The sequence below is a fragment of the Frankliniella occidentalis genome, unplaced genomic scaffold (assembly GCF_000697945.3).
Source record: "Frankliniella occidentalis isolate FOCC.00 unplaced genomic scaffold, Focc_3.1 Scaffold13, whole genome shotgun sequence".
In the NCBI taxonomy this organism is placed as follows: Eukaryota; Metazoa; Arthropoda; class Insecta; order Thysanoptera; family Thripidae; genus Frankliniella; species Frankliniella occidentalis.
Window position 1 is genome coordinate 154,617 of NW_026267143.1, and position 6,693 is coordinate 161,309.

Here is a 6,693-nt window from a genome sequence, read left to right on the forward strand (position 1 = left end):
AGCTGGCAACTTCGTTTGGCGGAAGGGCGGGCCTGCTTGTTTCTTCCTGATCTCTGTCCTCTTATTTTCATTTTCTAAAAGGAAGCTTGCCGTCTTCTTAAAGCCATGCCACCGCGTGCCAGTTGAATCGATCATTGCAAGTCGATCATTACGCAGCGATCACTTGGAATGGGCGCCAGCCTGCCGCGAAACTTGAAACCGATGTCACAACGCTGTTATTCGAATCTGCCCGGCGCGCTGCACGCCATGGGCGCTTAAGCCAGGCTTCTATTTTCACAAACCACCTCCCATCTTATTATCTCTGTATACAAAGAAGACATATTTTTTTCACACTAGTTTCTTTTTCAGATTGAACTGTTTCTTATTAATGTATGAACCTAACATAGGTTTAATTAGAATTATCCGATATTCATGATTATATGGTGGCAAATATGATTCTATTTTTATCCTGACATCCCCTTTAGTTGGCAGTCGGGTAGTCCTACTAAAAAAAGACCGTGAGAGGTGCTGGGGTCTCATCGGGCCGGGCCCGTTGGGTTGGCCAGCGGAGAGCGGCCGAACGAACGGCTGAAGAGAACCAGTTCTCGTGCAGCATACTCAGGCAAGAGCGGCAGGGCGTGGAGAGCCGAGGAGGCGCCCGAGGCACTCCGACAAACGCGACATAATTTGGGATCGTTCTCAAATCACGTGGTCTTTTCTTTTTCTTCTAATTATTGTATTCCTCCACGTTGTGAAATTAGCGGATATTAGAAATGTCGTTCTTACACTGACAGTGTACACTGCACAGTAATTGCGAAAAATTCAACGGAAAATTGTGCGTGTTAAAGTGTGAGTGTTTACGACACTTGTTCAATGTTTTACTTGTCGGATACTTGTCAAATAGTTTCGACGAAATCAATCAATTTTTAGCACAAATTTGTTGTACAAAACGGTTCAAAAATGAGTACTTTTGGTAAAATGCATGCACCTTCCACTGCAAATCTAGGCGCAGAACTGTTCTGCGCTTGAAAGCTGCAAACTAAAACGTTCTGCAGTTGCAACGAAAATGTTTGTCACCAAGAACTGCAGAACTCCGTGTCGCAATTTATGGAGTAGAGTCCATGCGAGACGAGAACATATGAGTACTCTACAGCTTTTTGACGAACTTGCTTGTCCTGCAGTTGCAACTGCAGAAAGTTCTAGTTCGAAAATTACAATTGCATGCAACTGCTCTGCAGATCAAAGTATTTGCCACTGCACTAAGATTTGCAGAGAGAAGATTTGAGGTACCGCGTACGTCAGTGCTCAAGTTCAAGGCCAAGACAGCAACCATCCTCGATCCCCTGTGCCAAAATGTGCCTTAAATCTCCGGAAAAGTTTGAGCTCGACCGCTCAGGTTTTGTAAGTGGTAGGGTAAGTAATTAGTTCAAACTACGTACATCCACATTCCTTGGATTTGGAACCATTTCTACGACAGTTTTTTGATAATTTCCACAGCTTCAGAACTATGTAAAAATAACTCTTAAGCAGTTGCTGTAGTAAGTTACACTTGTTGATATAAGAAATATTACCTAAAATATGCATAGAAACAGATTTGAGACAAGCTGGCGTGATTATAGTCCAGATAATTATTTTCTACAGACTTTCACACTGTGAACCCAACTGAGCGAGCACTTAATACACACTAAGAAGGGTGTACTCGCAAGCACACACACTTAAGTGTACTCTGTACATCAATTTTACAATAGCAATCACTGGTCCAGTGAGCGAACGCATTGTACTCTGTACATCAATTTTACAATAGCAATCACTGGTCCAGTGAGCGAACGCATTTTACGGTTTCCAAAGAAAGCGTGCAATTTAAACGTTCTTAACACAGATTTGATGTTTAACTATGACGTCTTATTAACGGCAATGATAATCCAGCATAAATTTTTATAGTTTATAATAAACAATGGGAGTAAAAATTCGCACCTGCACCGAGGGATACAATTACCAGATATGAACTGCATCTGCGTAGTCTGAGTAACAATCAACTCGTTTTACCTATAAAATTGTTCAAGTTCTGTAAACATATCAAACAATAAGAAACATCGAAATATTTCACAAAAAAACAAAAACAAAAACGACCATTTAGAGATATTTTTTTAACTTTTCTATCTTGTTCGTCGTGGCACTTACGCCCTGGCGGTTGCTGGCGCGGACTGTACTCCCAGCTGTGTGGCTGCCGCCAGGCCCTGCCTAGCGCTGCGCCTCCATGTCCTCAACCTTGATCCTGGAAGAGGCGTGGCAGAGGCTGTCCGAAGAGCCGCCGCCCGTCCTTGTTGCACGGCGCCGGATCCAATGATATAGGAAGGAGAGAGACGGCTCTCAAGTCTTCGCGCGCGGCCCTGGAGTCAATGGCCTGCAGCAGCGCTGCGCCGCGCCGGGGCAGGCTCACCTGAGGCGGGGAGTATCGCTGCCTGGGCCTAACTGCAGCCGGCGCGAGGAGTAGCGCCGCCGGGACACGGGGTACTTACACCGCCTCCATCCTGTAAGAGGAAACAACCGCTTAGATCAACGGATAGATTCTGCAAACCATGTGGGCGTGCAACGATCAAAATCTCTGATATTATGCTAAAAACCACCCCAAAGAATTATGAAACAACTAACGCGGATCTGCCTAGCGTTCTGTCTGCATGTTCGCAATTTCGGTTTCTGCACCCCAGAAAGATTTTCTGTCAAGAACTACGACTAAAACCTGAACGCGAGGCTCCTCTTAGATGGTGGCTATCCAAACGATGTAGAAGTGCGCAGCAAAGCTGCCAACGAGCCAGAGGTATGGCTTCATAAAGTTCGCACGTGTTTTGCGGGGCGTTGAAGAGCGGCGCATGCCCCTTTGCACTCTGGAGGACGGCCCAACCCTGCCCTGCCCTGCTCTCTGTTCCGCTCAACCGTTTTCGGCGCTTTCAGGGCTTTTAACTTCTTCGCTGCCGGGCATAGCGGGCGCAGCGTTTTCTACGCTCACGGGCTTTTTAAAAGGGAAGCAGCCTTTTTAAACGCAATGTAAAAGAGTTGAGCTGATGAATGAGGGAGAGAGGGGGAGGGGGAGTGTGGAGGGGTGGAAAGGCAAAAAAAAAGAAAAAAAGAGCGAGACTAAGATAAAGGCTGGTCGACACTGGGGATGTGAGGCAGGCTTTCCCAGACTTACCCGTGGCTCGCGTGCGGCCAAATTGGACAAGCCACTTGGAAGTGCATAGGGTGAGTGATTCACTTTGACAGCAAGTGGACCGGATAACGGATCAGGACAGTGAAAGCTTGATAAAACTACTCTGTAGTCACCACGAAAAGTACAGAAAAGTGTACTAAGCTCACTTACAGTACATTATAGTGCGGTCCACTATCAGTATGACATTCGGGGTTCGTTCCTTCAAAAAGATTTCGCAAAACATTGCACCCATTTCGGTATACTTCATTCGTTGTAACCGGACGGTAGAAAAGAAATGTTTTAAAACTTCAGATTTTCAATGTTTTACAGTGTGGGTGAGGGGCCGCTCAAGTTTAGCCAAGAATTTAACCATGAAACATGAAATTACATCAAATATCTCCCCCCGCCCCTCGCTATCGCTCTCCCATTTCTGCCTCGCACCTGAGTAATTTGTGCAGAGAGCCCCCCTGCCTGGCTGGTCACCGCAGTTGCAGACGTGGGTAAGGGGCTGCCTACCTACAGGGCGCTGCTGTTCAACTGCTCTCACCAAACTTTCTGCACTTCTGAAAACTTCCGCACACGATACAATGTGTATGGGTATGCACATCGACGAGTACTGTGCAGATGTATCGCGAAATTTACACCGTACAGTTTACTGAAACTTGAAGCAGGTAGAATATTCATGCGACTCACTGCATTTGAAAATCAATCCCGAGTAGCCAGCCAACTTAGGTTGGGCACCTTCCAAAACGACAACCCAAGTACGCAATTTAAAAAAATGAGTAAAAACATGGTTTGTTTGTTGAAAGACCTCCAACACACCCCTCCGCCTCTTCTCCCCCTCTTTTCGAGAGGCCCTGCAAACATTTGCCATGCCGTATTGATGGCTTCTACAGCTGGGAGCAGCTCAGCACGGCAGGACTAGGCCCTTACTGTTTGCAGAACAACAGCGGGGAGAAGATAGTTGTTGTTGCAGGATCCGCTAGCGCTAGTAGAAGGCTGCTGCCCCGAGGGCCCCACACTGAGCAAGCCGCTGCCGACGAACAAAAAATGACGTTCTACAGGAGGGAAAGGAACGGCAAGAATAGGTAAAGTCGGGAGAGTGAGCTGAAGGGACAAAAAAAACTCCCCTGCAACCTGCAACAACGCAATGGCCGAGTCACCCGGCGGCGCTGTGAACCAAGTCCGCTGTGCGAATCGTACAAGATGTCAGTTTGAACTGCAAGACTCTACGATTAGAACTGAAAACTGAAATAAAGACTATCGGTCCGATATATGAAATGTGAAGAATGAATCCATCGCGACTAGTAAGCAGAACTGCATCAAAAATGCATTTTATATCCCTTTTAAAACGTCTTTAAATGCGCGAATGCGCATTAAATGCGCGTAGACGCGCCTACAATGCGCTTTTTGGCTGGCACATGAAATGCAGTTTCAACGCAGTTTGCTCGGTTTTGATACCTGGGTAAACTACCTGAGCGAGGAACCACTAATTTACATTTAACCAGGAGCCTATAGGAATATAACAGAAGATTGAGGCATTTTACAGGCACCACAATTTTGGGAGAATTGCAAAAAGTTGTATTGAAAGAGACCACAACCAGGCATTCAAACAGAAAAGCTGCAACCTTAGCATGCAAAGTGACCACAGAGTTTTCGCTGGTGCGGGCGGTTAATGACTCGGCAGGTTGCACTGCGCCGCTGCACAGCACAGGACTTGCGCATTCCCTTTCAGAACTGCCAAACAGGGCAGAGTGCCACTAAGCCCTCGACTCAGCCGGCGGCTGCCGGGCGCACTGGCGTGGCAGGGCTCAGCGGAGCCCGGCGAAGCCCGGCGTGGCGGTGGACGATTCTGAAACAAAATATTGCAGCGGGGCTAAGCCGCGGAGACCGCCACCGGCTGGAGCGGAGAGAGAACAGAGGGGTGGAAGGCGCACGCCCAAGCTCGCCCAAGCTCGCCCAAGCTCGCCCACACTGGTAAAACAAAGGTAGGATATCCTACCTTTAAAAGGCGTTAAAGCTCTAAAGGCATTACAATTTCTGTTTTTTCGAAATATTTCTTTCCCATGGAACAACATTGCATTCTAAAACCTATTTTCGTAATCTACGCAAAATTCCGCGTCAAACGAGCCTACATATGATGGGGTTCTGTTCAAAAATGGCATAGATTGATTTCATTTTTTGTACTTTTTGACTTGCTTTTCATTTGCTGACCGCGTATCTGAACCCCATCACATGTAGGCTCGTTTGACGCGGAATTTTGTGAGGAATACGATAATGAATCTCAAAATGTGATTGGTTTGCTAATTTAGAAAATATTTTGAAGAAACTGAAAATAAACTCTTTAGCACCCCTAAAACGAGTTTAACGCCCCTGGAAAGGTAGGACATCACACCTTTGTTTTTCCAGTGCAAGCACAAATAGTTCATCCCGGCCTAGCCCACAGTGGGGTAGGCCCTAGGGGCCACAAGCCCCGCGTAAAAGGGCACACAGCTTCTCACAGTTGCCGAGCGACAACAGTCGTGCCTGTGACGCGTCGCACCCTTCGAAGGCCCACGCGCTGCCCAATCGTATTGCTAATTCCACTGCGGGCTTCTAGGACCCAGTCATTTGCAGATTCCTCTGGCAGGGAGCCAGTCGTGTGCTTGTCACTATCGGAGGTTAGGGTAATGATGATAGGGGGGAGGGATAGAGGGAGCAAAATTGAACCGAGATTAATGCAAAACAAAAAAGACGAGTTTCATGAGAGAGGTGGTGACGAGAGTTTTGTTGGGGAAGGGGGGGGGGTGAGGGGAGGCTGCGGCGAGTCAGAGTGGTTGCGCGCCGCGAGTTATTGGAATTCGGACCACGCCAAAGGGGTGCGGCCATGATGGATAGGCAAGGTTGGCCGCGGGCACCCCCTCGAGGACGGCGAGTCCAGAGTAGACCCTCGGGGACACCTGAAGGGACACCCTGGGCCTGGGGGCGAGCCTGCGGGCACCCCGAGAACATACTGTAAGGGACACCCTGAGAGTGAAGGTCACTTGCATGACCAGCCCTAGTCTCCCGGGTGGGGAGAGGAGGGTGGGTCAGCGTCAGTTGAAAGTCACCCGGGGCTTCACTCTGCCCACACAGCAAAAAAACTTTGGCGGTGCTGCCGGCTGCCGCTGCCTGGCGCTATGATTTATGCCCCTTATTATTTCGGCTCAGTCCGCGTATACGGTACAGAGGCAGAGGGAGATAACAAGTGAAAGAAGGGAGGGGCGTGGGCGCGAACAGCAGAGAGCGCACTGCTGAGGGAGACTCAAGTTTTAATCGCCAAACACTTTCCGCCATTTGTCTGGCCATGTCCGGAGCGGCAGGGGTCGAGGGGGAGGGGTGAGTGAGGGGGTAGGATATGCAAAACCCTTTCGCCCTTTCGCCCATAGGACGCTGCCAAATTTTTAAACTATTTATCTTCTTTCACTTTCTGTATGTTAGGATGGCTACATACAGGGTGGTTAGCCCGGGCCAAAATTGGGGTCCAGCTCACGGATTTTTTGGAACGG